Source organism: Lissotriton helveticus, chromosome 1_2 (genome assembly GCF_964261635.1).
Source record: "Lissotriton helveticus chromosome 1_2, aLisHel1.1, whole genome shotgun sequence".
Taxonomy (NCBI): Eukaryota; Metazoa; Chordata; class Amphibia; order Caudata; family Salamandridae; genus Lissotriton; species Lissotriton helveticus.
The window spans coordinates 125,527,460-125,540,145 of record NC_136058.1 but is presented as its reverse complement, the minus strand read 5'-3'; positions in this window follow the sequence as shown (position 1 = coordinate 125,540,145).

The following is a 12,686-nucleotide window of genomic DNA, read 5'->3' as shown; positions in this document are numbered from 1 at the left end:
ATTTGTTCTTGTGCTGGAGTGTCTGCCATTTATTGCAGTATTATACCTCTACTTGTACTTTGTACGCTTTTGTAACCTGCACACATATCACTTTTTCCTCCTGTAATGTACCGATTGCTACCTCATGTATTTTGGTTGCTCACTATTGTCACTTTTGATTCATGTAACTTAACGTTTGCTTTTGTAATTTGTCCACTTGTAATTTTTCTCCTCATGTATTATTGCTGTTCCTAGTGTGAAGCGCTCTGACACCTTCGGGTAAAGTCTGCGCTATATAAAATCGCATAAATAAATAAATAAAATAAAAAAATTCCAAATATCACCTGGCCCCCACAGCAAGACCCATTCTTCCTCGCCCACTATGCCCTGAATGTGAAGGGCTGTGGGTGAGGTGTTGAGACTAACACCGTTTCTGGGCTGCATGGGCCCCAGGGGGGCCGAGGTGAAAATGGCTCAAAGGCCTGAGAAACACCTGGCCCCCAGGGAGGCCGATTCTTGCAAACAATCACCCCTCCCCAGCCCAGCCTCAGCTTGATTGCTTGGCAGGGCAGGGGTGAAGGAGAGGCCACAGCTGACAATCGCTGTCCGGCCGCACAGCGAGGCTGCTTTCATTTTCTCTGTCTGTCTCCGTGCACTCTGTGGGCCGGTTTTTTTTCTCCCCTTTCCTAGTCCACTCTCTGTGGACTGGGACAGGGGAGAAAAAAACGGCCCACAGAGGGCACTGAGGCACCGGCCCTTCGGCCCATGCCCGAATGCCCGCCTTGCCAATCCGCCCCTGGTAACAGGGTTAGCTTATTTTAAGTGTGACAGGGTAGGTAGGAGGTTCTTGGGAGAACTGTCATATTCTTGCCAGGGCTACTATCTCTCTCTTCAGTTGTGCAGCTTCGCCTCTTCCCGCAGGAATCTCGTGTTCAGTGCAGGGGTTTCAGAGTGTCTTAGTGGGACTGCTGGGTTTTAGTAAAGCATTGCCACCATCCCCAACAATGTTGCTGTAATATAATTGGGCTAGGTAAGACATATTTTCAAAGGGGAACTGCAAATGTAATGTCATTATTAGATCTTTCTCTCACATTGCTGAATGTTTTTAAGCAGACAGTGTCAGAACTTTCGAGCTGAAATATTTTCTTAATTGAGTACTACCAGACGCTAGCACACCCTCCCCTCATAGCGCCTCCTTATCCCACTCCTTACATTCATTTTTAAGTTAGTGAACCTCCAAGCAGGGCTGCTGTTCTTTTCATGGTGAAACACTGATGGCTGTTTTAACAGGGAGGCCGCAGTTTGAATGGGCGTATTGTGTGAACCCGAACGCACCTGCAGATGTGTACATTATGGGCGCCTCAGTCCCCATTTTAGCCAAGTCTTTGTAAATTAGAAACTACTGAGACCAGAATGCAAAGACAAAATAGTGGCTGGATAAGATACCGGCGTGGAATGAAGTCTCTTGAGATGTCTGCAATATTTGCCAGCCACAGTGCTGACCCATCTAAGCAATGTACAGCGTGCCAGAATGGGATGTAGATGAAAAGCGTGTTACTCAATGTCTGATCTGAGTTGCTAATCCCGTCTTTCAATTTATTGCGTTTTGGTACTCGTTGTTGTATTTTCTGTTGTATTGGTAATTGCTTTTTCGAAGAAATGCAATACCAGTTTGGGCAAGTTCAAGGAGGATCTCCTGGCCGTCTCCGATTGGATGGCGGCAAACTGTTTACAGTTAAATGCCAGTAAGTCGGAGATTCTGCTGTTCGAGAAGGACCGGGAGTTATGGTCTGAGCAGTGCTGGCCGGACCGCCTCAAACCGGCCCACTACCTAAGGAGGTTGTGAAGAACTTGGGTGTGTGGTTTGATAATGGCTTGACTTTTGATAAACAAACGAAAGCCGGCGCAGGGGTCTGTTTTGGGCTTTTGTGAGGCCTGAAACCTTTGCTTGGTTTCTTCCCTCCCAATTTGCACCAGACCATTGCCCAGGCGTCCATTTTGTCCAGACTGGACTAAGGTAATTCCCTCTACTTGGGTGCTAATAAGGCCAGCATTAAGCGCCTGCAGAGGGTCCAGAATGTGGCAGCGCGGCTTTTGGTTGCACTGCCTAGATCCTGCTCGGTCAAACAACAGCGATGGGTCTTTGCTCACACTCAGCAAGGCTGAGCTCTTTCCTATAGAACAAAACAAGTGCCAATGCTGAGACTGACTCCTATCTATATTACTGGTCACTTTCATGAAACAAAACATGAAAATCTGCTTTATAAATTGCACCTAAGCTATGCATATAATTTTCAGTTTTCATTTATTTTTTCAAAATCCCAAATGATTTGGTGTGCATCACAGTACAAAAGAACATACATAGGACAATACAACAATATATATACAATGCTTCAAACATTTACAATTTCGACTCCCAGCATTTATACCATACACTTGGCCAATTCACATTCATTTCACATTCACACAAACATCCATCCTACACACAATGGTCCCAGTGTCACAAGTACCCACAAAGAAAATTCAAATAACCAAATACAATTATTTATATTACTTCACCCTACTCTGAAGTTAATTGATTCCTATTTACAATGCTAGATTCTAAGTGACCAGGGACCGGGTCGGTCGACGCGTTTCGAACCCCAATCGTTTATAGAGTTCTCCTGAGGACCAACAACTTTCTACAAAAAAACAAAACAACAAAAACAAATTTTAGACTCACTACAAACTTAGAACCTATGGCCATCAGTCTAGTCCGCACCCCTAGTGCCGCTTCCCTACCTTTAGTCATCCAGGAAATGGTCATGGTCTGTGTGTACCAAAAACCTTCCACATGTCATACAAAGAAGTGGCTTAAAGGGAAGACATATACCACTTAGATACAAACATGCTGACTTGCGTGATGGAACTCTGTCACTCTCATTATGTCAAGCGATAGCAGTCTCATTGTGTCAAGTGAACCTCACTTACACGATCGAAAAACGGGTCCAATTTGGAGCAGCAGCCGTGACTCCTAAACAAATATATACGCCGCTTGTCAGTGCCTGAAACTGTCAATCTGGGACAGAACAAGGAAAAATTATCTAAGGGCTTACCGTGTGATCAACGGCTGCCCCCGTTGCTGGCAGCGAGCGCTGCACTCTGTCTTTGTCCTATTTACTGCCTTTATCTGTCTACTTCGCATCCACCGCAACACGTGGCATCGGTTCCTAAATCAAAATCAGTAATGACGGGCGTCATTATTCATTAACAACAAACTCACGGTCTAATCATACACTTGCAGAGAACGCTTACCATGTTTTAAAGATGTCTGTATGATTGTTCTTAAACACTTTCTGTGGTCTTGTTGCAGCAACCGCACGGTGGCGCATGTGCTCCCTAAACTCCACTGGCTGCCTGTCGAAAAGCGCATTCAGTTCAAGGCGCTGTGTATTTCACATAAGATCTTGACACACCAGGCCCCACCAGGGCTACTTCATTTGTTGGAGCCCTATGTGCCTGTGCGCTACTTGAGATCTGCTGACATTGCGCTTGTCTGCTCCCCTCGAGTGTGGAGAGCGAGGGCTGGCGGATGTTCTTTCCGCTGCATGACGGCAAAACTTTGGAACTCGCTCCAGGCTCCCATTAGAGCCACTCCGAACCATGTGGCATTTCGAAAAGCCTTAAAGACTTGGCTTTTCCCTACTCTTGCTGTTTAATCTCTATGTTGCACTCTCAGGCTCTTGTCTTCGGTCTCTGGTTGCGCTGGGACGCCTCGTTGCTGAGGCAGCCATGCGCATTACAAATCTGAAATAAATAAATAAATAAATTCTATGACAATAGAGTACAAGTATCAAAATCCAAATACAGAAGAGATTACACAGAAGTGCTCGCTGTACGGCGTATAAAATAAAAGTATTGCCAAAGTCTTGCTGACAAAGCAAAAAAATACTACCCTTTGAACGTCCGTTTGTTTTTTATGTTTTTATTACCGTTCCTGGACCATGGCCGTCACAAGCTGACCTGTCACACGAGGGGCGTGATTTACCTGACTTTATTATGTCGAGGTCTCACCAGTGGCGATGGCAGGTGCAGTAAGTTAAGTGGCGTTTATTCGTTGCTTCCGCACCCTCCATTCTCAAACGCTGGTAACCTGAGCACTTCAACCTTGACCTTTTGAGCGTGGTTGTTGCTATGGTATGGGTGCGAAGAGATAAATGAATCGTGAGGGATTTACAGATATTCCCTTTTGAAATCGAAGTGCCCCTCCCGGCGTAGAGACACTGTTGTGTCCTCTACCCTGTGACGTGGACCATTAGCAGATGCGCACCTGGCCCATAAGCAGTGATGGCCCTGATATCAGCGGGCCCCTCTCATCCTTTCATGTTTGAAAAGTTGATAACTCCTTTGACCACTACCATGAAAGGCCCTACCCAACACCAAGACTATTACTACATACAGTCGGGGTGTCGAATCTCGGTCCTGGAAGGGTTTGCTCAGTGCTAGATTTTCATCATAACCACAGACTTTGTGGTTGTGTATGCTTTTAATGTAGATGCTCTGTATTCGAAAATTCTGAAAATGTGGCATGGATCTGGCCTTCCTGGATCTTCATTGGGCACCTGCTCTTGAGTGGCACTTTAAAGCTCACTGTTACTTAATGTGTCACATTTTCTAAAACTGCCTTTTCTGAGTTTAAGAGCTTGCCTATTAAAGATTCTTTTTGGTTTGACCTTTAAAACAGCTGTCTCACCAAACTATTGCATTGTCAAAAAGCATAATATATAATAGACCTGCAGGGTGGCCTGAGAAGGTTGGCGACCTTCATACATGACCCCAATAGTTTAGGAGCCACAGAGAATTTTGGGTCCTAAGATATTTATGGAGCGAGTGTTACTCACTCTGTAATATTGAAGATATTCAATTATATGGCAGTGCCGCTGTGTAGTGTCCAAGTTACTGAAATGAAGCTCCGAAGCTGCCAGTGGGGTAAAACACTTGTTCATCTTTGTAGCATCGCATTAAGTGTATTCCTCCTTCAGGCGCTAGCTGGCTCAGCAGTCAGCACGTAGTTGCCACTCCAGGACACCCCTTTATGTGTTACCTTCAGAGAAGCACTAGTAACTGTTCCAGGAGAGACCTCGAGGCACTTAATGTAGATAAACGTCGGCGTTGGCTAGATTATGCCACAAGAAGTTGCAGTTATACTACACAATAATACCACAGAATTATTCTATAGCATTATTTCACTATTTTGTCATTTTAACACGGACATGCCCAGGCAAAGATTTCACCGCATTAGATCCTGTTTAACACCGTGATTACAGCATTTAGCAACTGAAAGGTAACCAATTAACCTTTGCAGGGAATCTGCTGCCGCAAAACACCAATTTCGGCACCTTTTAGTAACTTTTGATGGGTTGTAGCAACAAACAACAATTTTTAGCTGAACCCTTCAAATGATACAGCAGACCGTAGATTATGAGGCAGGGGCGGTAAACTCCTGTAATGTGAAATGTAATGTGGATGGTAATTTACATTTAAAAATGTCTGCAAGGAAAATGCAACCTCTGGCTCATAGTTTGCAACATGTAAGATCCTCAATACATTCGGCAGATATTGAATTTCCTTGGTGCCAATACAGATTTCTCCCCTAGTAAAATATGTCTCTTATAAAAGCTGTTTAACAGCTACATTTGAGGAAACCTCACTTTTATTATCATGTTTAACAACATTGCCCTTACAACTTACACCCTCAAGCCATCTAGTAAACAAACTGTTGTGAACTTCTCTTCCCCCAAGAAAAGAAAAAGCATTGGCATAGCCAATAGGTCTCGCTTTTGGGACCTTATAAGTATTTAGTTATGTAGCACAATATCCTTGGTGCAACAACATCAACTGTTGCATGGCTAAACACTTATAAGGTCACAAAGGCGAGACCTTTTGGCTATGCCAATGCTTGTTCCTTCCTGGAAATGACAATTAATTTCCTTGAGGGAAAGCAGTGACAGGTGAGCATTCTTTTTGGGGAAGCCCTGTGGAAAAGGCGCCCATAACTTTTCTTTTTATTGATGTAGCAATTACTTGTTGCAACCTCATCTACTTGATGCCGCTCTTGTCTCCGTTACTTGATGCACCTCTTGTTATTAGCTGCAAAAACATCATACAGATCAAAACGTCCTTGCCATCAGAACTACACTTTGTAGAAAACTAAATACTATGCTTTCCATTGCACGGGAGAGATACGCCACCCAAGACCACCAAGCCCTAGTGCAATGAAAGTTCAAAGGCAAAAAAACTCTTTCCAAATGACTTTCCAAATTCTCCGAGTGTAAGCATTGCTCTAGAAAAGATATTTGTTTCAATTATTTCTTTACTCTAAAAGGAAACGTGGGAAACAGCCATACCTATCAAATGGACAGGTCCCTTGTAAGTGTACCTTTGACATGTTAAATGATCCTCTCTTTGCTGAGCATTACTTGACTGTTCACTATAGAAATTCGAATCCTAATGCCTTTTAGAGTCCAGAGGTGCAAAAGGGGACTATGGTATCACAAAATAATGGTGCCCGTGAGCCCTGCTGCCACTGCACCTGCTGGACTAATGATGACTACCGAGCTGCTTTCACTCTAGCTGATGTGGTGTTCCCTATTCAGAAACAAAACTCTGTCCCCATCACCCAACTATCAATTACCTCCTCCATACAACAATCACTTACCCTCTCACCTACAATACAACTTGCAGTTGTGTCTGGTTTCTCATTGACCTGCATTGCTTCCACATGCAAACATTATTTCTTGGTTTGTACAGAGTGAAATAGATTGCTCCCGTTGCTGCATTGCTTCCTCCTGTCCAACTATTGAAATGGTCAATCAGGTCAACATCAGGGAGCACCAGCTTTGCAGTAAGATATTGTGCATGTATACAATTTACCCCCATATCTTTCTAAACACTTTTGCCGGCTAAATTCAGTGATACTAGTCAGAAACGGTGAGAGAGAATCCCTGCTCACTGTGTCCAGCTTGTGGTGCCTGCATTTCATGCATTAAGGTGGAGAAATACAGAGTTCTATGTGTGAACTTTGGACACCTTAAACGCAAAAAACAGGCACTTGGCTCTGCGGTTGGATGGCACAGCTTTTAGTGTTACATCCCTACAGCACCATCCTCTCTCAAACATTTTGATCAGAATCCAGGGGCCGTGTCATGATGGCTTTTCTGGCCGGGAATAGAGCCCAGTTCCAGTTTTATGCGTCTGTAGGGCCTAAACTGAATTAATTTAACCCATATTTCTCTGAGCGTTTTATTTTCAGACAGCACAGGCAGAAACAGCAATAGGTAAACCTTCCTTACTGTCTTCAAGTTGCCTATTGGAAAAAAAAGTATTCGCTCAAAGAAATATCAGGTTTAAAGAAGGTGCGGCTACACAGGTAGAAGCGGTGAGCGGTAAGGTGGTGGGGTGAGGCGGGGGTGAAGTCGACAGACGACGGGTTAGGGTAAATTAAAAAAAAAATAGAACACCTTGCGCTTGCCGCATCGCTGACTTGGCGATGCGGCGAGTGCAAGGTAAGTGTTCTTTTAATGTATTTGTTTATTTTATTTTCCCTATCCCGTCGTCTGTTGACTCCCTCCTACCCCACCCCATCGCCACCACTCTTATGTGTACCGCAGCACCTGGTTAAATGAATTAACTTTCAGCCCTGCAGGAGTATCAAACAGGCGCTCAGCTTTGCACTGCAGCTGAAAAGCCCAGTCAATTCTTTACAGCACGCAGAGGCTCTGAAAATAAGCCTTAGTCCGCCTTATACAAAATAAATAAATACATAAGAGTAACAGGGCAATTACCAAACCAAAGTCTGATCCACTTAGGAGTAAAAGGGATCTGCAATGGGGTGTGAAAAAAGACGTCTCTACTAGAAATTTAGCATGTTTACATTTAAAAAAAAAATAGATTCAAAGTAGAAAATGAAGTGGAAAGCCAAGGCAGGATTTACTCCGTGCACACGCCTTCATTTTCGCCTCGCGCTGTGCTGTATGCTCCGAGGGGCCTCTCAGACAATCTGAAGTGAACTTAACACGGCCTGATGTTTGTTCAATAGCTGAAGGAGCGTTAAGGTCAGTGTTGTCTTATAAATTATTTAACAGAATAACAGCGCTAGGGCTACAGTACAAAGTAAGTGTATCCGCTAGACAGAGGCTACAGTGCGAGCTGGTCAAAGAGGAAACAGTAGGAAAGATTAATTCAGGGTGATACGCGTAGGCAGTCGCCTCTCTTTGGTTTCTCTGTCGAATCAAACGTGTTACTGCCATTTTGCCTTGGGCAAAGAGTGTTATTTTCCCAACGTACCTATGAGTTAGAAGTCATCACATGGGAAAAATAGAATATTATTGCACACAGAACAGAGAGAGTACAACTGCACAATTAATTGACTTCAATATCTAAATAAAAACATACTCCTATCTTTAATCTATTACAGAAATCTCTACACATCTGTAATAAGAAAATACCATCACTACTCTGCTGTAATAGCAGTTTGGTGTTGGGCTGTATGTAATGTAACATCCCCTGCTTGACAACTTGGGCCTTCATTGTGAGTTAGGCGGGAAAACGGGTGCAGTACAATCACAGCCGATTTTAATGGTACCAGCCAGTAAGATTGTCCTCGACCATGGAAAAGCGTGATTACAAGTATATTTCGGGTCCGATGTAAATGGTATTACTGTGTGAGACTTTAACACTCATGATTTTCCAAGCCGCTAAAATCCGATCAGAAATAGAACACTTTAAAACAGGAAAAGACATCAGCAAACGTAACAGTGCCAAACTGACTGGCAGATCATAGGAGAGCGCTCTGATTGCTTGCCCTGTATTTAGATGTGACTTGCTGCTTCATTTTTTTTGCTACATATTTTATTGTATTGTAATTGCATTTATATAGTGCTTACCACCTCTGACGAGGCATTGAATCGCGTTTCGGTGAGTAGCAAGCTACTCCGGAACCCAAAGAGGATTACCGGTGAATTTGCATAGGGAGATGTGAAATTAATTTGAGCGGTAGACGTGCGTTTGTTCTCTGGATTGAAAAAGTATCGTGGAGGATTAGAAGAGAGAAGGGTTTGTATTTATATAGCACTTGCTACCTCTGATGTTGAAGCGCTTTTCAGTGGCTAGCACACTACCCCGGAACCCAAACAAGATTAGTGGGGCATTAGTATAGGGAAATATGAAATTAATTTGAGCCATGGACATGTGAGTCTGTTAGTTGGATTGAAAAGGATAGTGGAGGGATAGACGAGGGAAGGGTTTGGAGATCTTAGTAGTAGGATGTGGTTTGTGATGAGTGAATGGGAGGTGGAAGGGGAAGAGTCAGAGGGAAGAGTTTAGAAAGGCTTGTTTTGGAGATGTGATTAGTAAAGGATGTAGATCTACATGGCAGTCTTGTTTGTTTTGAACAGGACTATCTTGTCTTAAATATCTTCAACAATACTTTCAAAGGTAACTGAATGGCCAGAAGCTCTAGGTAACAGATGTGGTGACCTTCTTGAGGGGACCTCAAGCCCTGAATTCTCATATTGTGGAAATGCACTCAAAGCCAGAGAGAGATGCATCCGTATGCACAATCAAGATATCTTTGCAGCCATTTTATGGATTTTCAATCCTCTTCAACCCATGAGCACAAAGAGCCAACCATCTAAACCATGGTTCCTGAGTGAGTTAGAAAATATATATTCAGGGATTCAGAAATGCAAGTGTTTGCAGAGGAGGTGGTGACAGAAGAGGCCCATCTATTTGAACACCGGCTGCACAAAGCTAGAACTGGATAAAATTTCCTTTATGCAGCATAATGTCACATAATTTCTAGCATTTTACTTTACACTTGTTGCACAAAATGCCCAAGATGAAGCCGTTATGGGCGTGATTCCCCTCTTGAAGGGTGTCAACAATGTACTGTTTATTAGCCATGAAACTGGGCTGGGGAGAGCGATTGGATTCCTTTACTGAAGTGTATATGCACATACCAACGCCTCCTGACTATTGATCATTTGAATTAACAATGGAATATTTTCTGTGTGTGGAACTTGCTTAACATTGTACTGGCTGAATTTGTACAAATAAAAAACAGTAAAAAAAAAAAGATTAGGCCATTATGCCACCTCACATAATTGAGATGTTGGTCAAGTAAAACATTATATGAAGGAGCAAGGGAATAACATGAACGAAAAGAATACGAACAGCTGTTGTTCACATTATGCATAATGTGCTAATTAGTTTTTGTTAATTCATTAATCTGTGTTGTACTCATTATTTTTTGTTATTTAATTATTTGTTTCTATGTGTGCTGCACAAAGCACCACGCATAGAACAGCAAAAACGAGGAGAAATTAATAATTTCTTCTCTTTTCTCCATGCTAAAGCCAGGTTTCCCCTGGTTTTAATTTTTGGGGCTGCCTCCAATTTACAGCACCCTTGTAAATTGGGTGCAGTGCCAAAATAAATGGGTATTGCGGCAGAACACCCATGCGACACCCATTGCCCACCCCTTTTACGCCAAGTATAGCGCGAAAGTGGCCTAATTTAAAAGACAGTGTTAATCTACATTAAGTGGCTTAATGCCGCCTTATAAATAAAGTGAATAGTTTATCATCACTGGAATGTTATGATGTTGAGGCATGGATCGGCTGATCCAGCAGCAATATAACCAAGGTAAAAGGTTCACCCTCGAAGGGGAAGGAAAAGAGGATGACGGGAATATGCGCCAATCTAGATATTAAGAAATCGTGTCATTTGTTTTTTCTTTCTACAGCTTTCTGTTCCTGAAGGGAACCTCGTAGTTGGAAGGGTTCGAAACGCCTCGACCTTTGTTTTGCGGCCAATTGTTTTTTGTGCATGTTATTGAAAGAATTAAAACGTTTTTGAACTGTTTAAAACATGCTTGATCTTTGGCCCTGTTTTTTTATTTGATTTATGTAATTAGATAGAAACATTTTTGGGGGGAAAGTGGGCTGGGTGTGGGTTGTCTGTATGTCTGGGAAGTGTGAATCTGAGTTTTGTTGAAAAAGTGTGGCATAAGTAGGTTGAATGGGTGCGGGAAGTGATTCGAGTGTGTTAAATTTTGTGATGTAAGAAAAAGAGTGGTGTGTTGGTGAGATGACGATGATGTATATATGTAAAAGGTTTTAAAGATATGATAGCAAACAAATACATAATAGGTAGGGACCCCACACTCATACTGCTGCCCTTACATAGGCATACCTCTCAGTCTGCACTCACACAGGAATACTCTTCACTCTGTACTCGAACAGGCTTAACTTTCCAGCTGTAGACCACTTACCCTGAATCACAAAAGACTATGTTAATCCTGCACTCACACAGGAATGCCTCTTCTGGTGAACAGACATAATATAGAGTTGCAAATGTCGACTTGCACTAATATCGAGCGCAAAATATCGGAGTACAAAAATATCAACTGTCAAAATATCGTTGTCAAGAATATTGAGTTGAAGGTAAGTAATATAATTTTTCAAAATATCGACGTAATTAATATCGCTTGCAAAAATATGGTTGTTAAAAATAATGTTGTTATATTTAGTGTTATGTATTTTAGTGTGTATTTTAAATGTATGTGTTCTATATTTTTGTGTTAGTATTGCATTTTTAAAACATTTTTAGAAGTAATTCAGTTTTTAAAATACATTTTGCATTTTAGTTCCGTAGCGGTTGTGGGTTTATAGGGGAATAGGGTGGGAAGTAATTTAATTATAAATATTTAATGAATACTTTTGTAATAATTAATATTTATGTATTTAATATTTAATATTGTTAAATGTGGTAATACATTTATTAATAATTAGTTATTGATTGGTGGTTAATTATGAATACATATTTGGTAAATATCTTAATTGTGTTATTTTTTTAGGAGTGGGTTGTGGGTTTATAGGGGAATAGGGTGGGAAGTAATTGAATTATAATTAATTCATATGTTTTATTAATTAATATTTAAGGTTTTATATTGTTAATTGTGGTAATTAATGTATTATTACTTAGATATTAATTGTTAATTATTGATAATTAATTGGTAAATATGTTAATTGTTATTTTTTTAGGAGCGGGTTCTGGGTTTAAAGGGTAGTAGGGTGGGAAGTAATTTAATAATAGGTAATCAATTTATATGTTTTATTATTTAATATTCATGTATTTAACATGTTAGATAGTTAATTGTAGTAAATCATTTATTAACTATTTAATAGTTAGTTATTATTAATTATTAATTAATTATTAATTATGTTGTTTGTGTCATTTTTAACAGCGGGTTGATAGGGGAGTAGACTGGGAAGTCATTTATTTCTAATATATATTTTTTTATTAGTAAAAGTATTATAAGTTATTTTATAGTGTTAATTGTGTGAATTAATTTTTATTGATTGTTTTTTAATTGCTTGTTCATTATAATTAATTAAATAATTAATAATTAATTATGTTAATTGTGTTATATTTGACAACATTAGTGGTGTCATTTACAGGGGAAAATGGTGGGAGGTAAATTATTTTTAATTAATTAATTGTTAGTTATTAATGTTAATTATTTGGCTGGAGTGGTAATAGTAAATTATTCCCCTCAGCTATCCAACACTTTCCCTACTGTTGCACTCTCTGGAGTAGGAATAGTAAATTATTCCCTGCCGCTATCCAACACTTTCCCTACTGTTGCACTCGCTGGAGTGGGAATA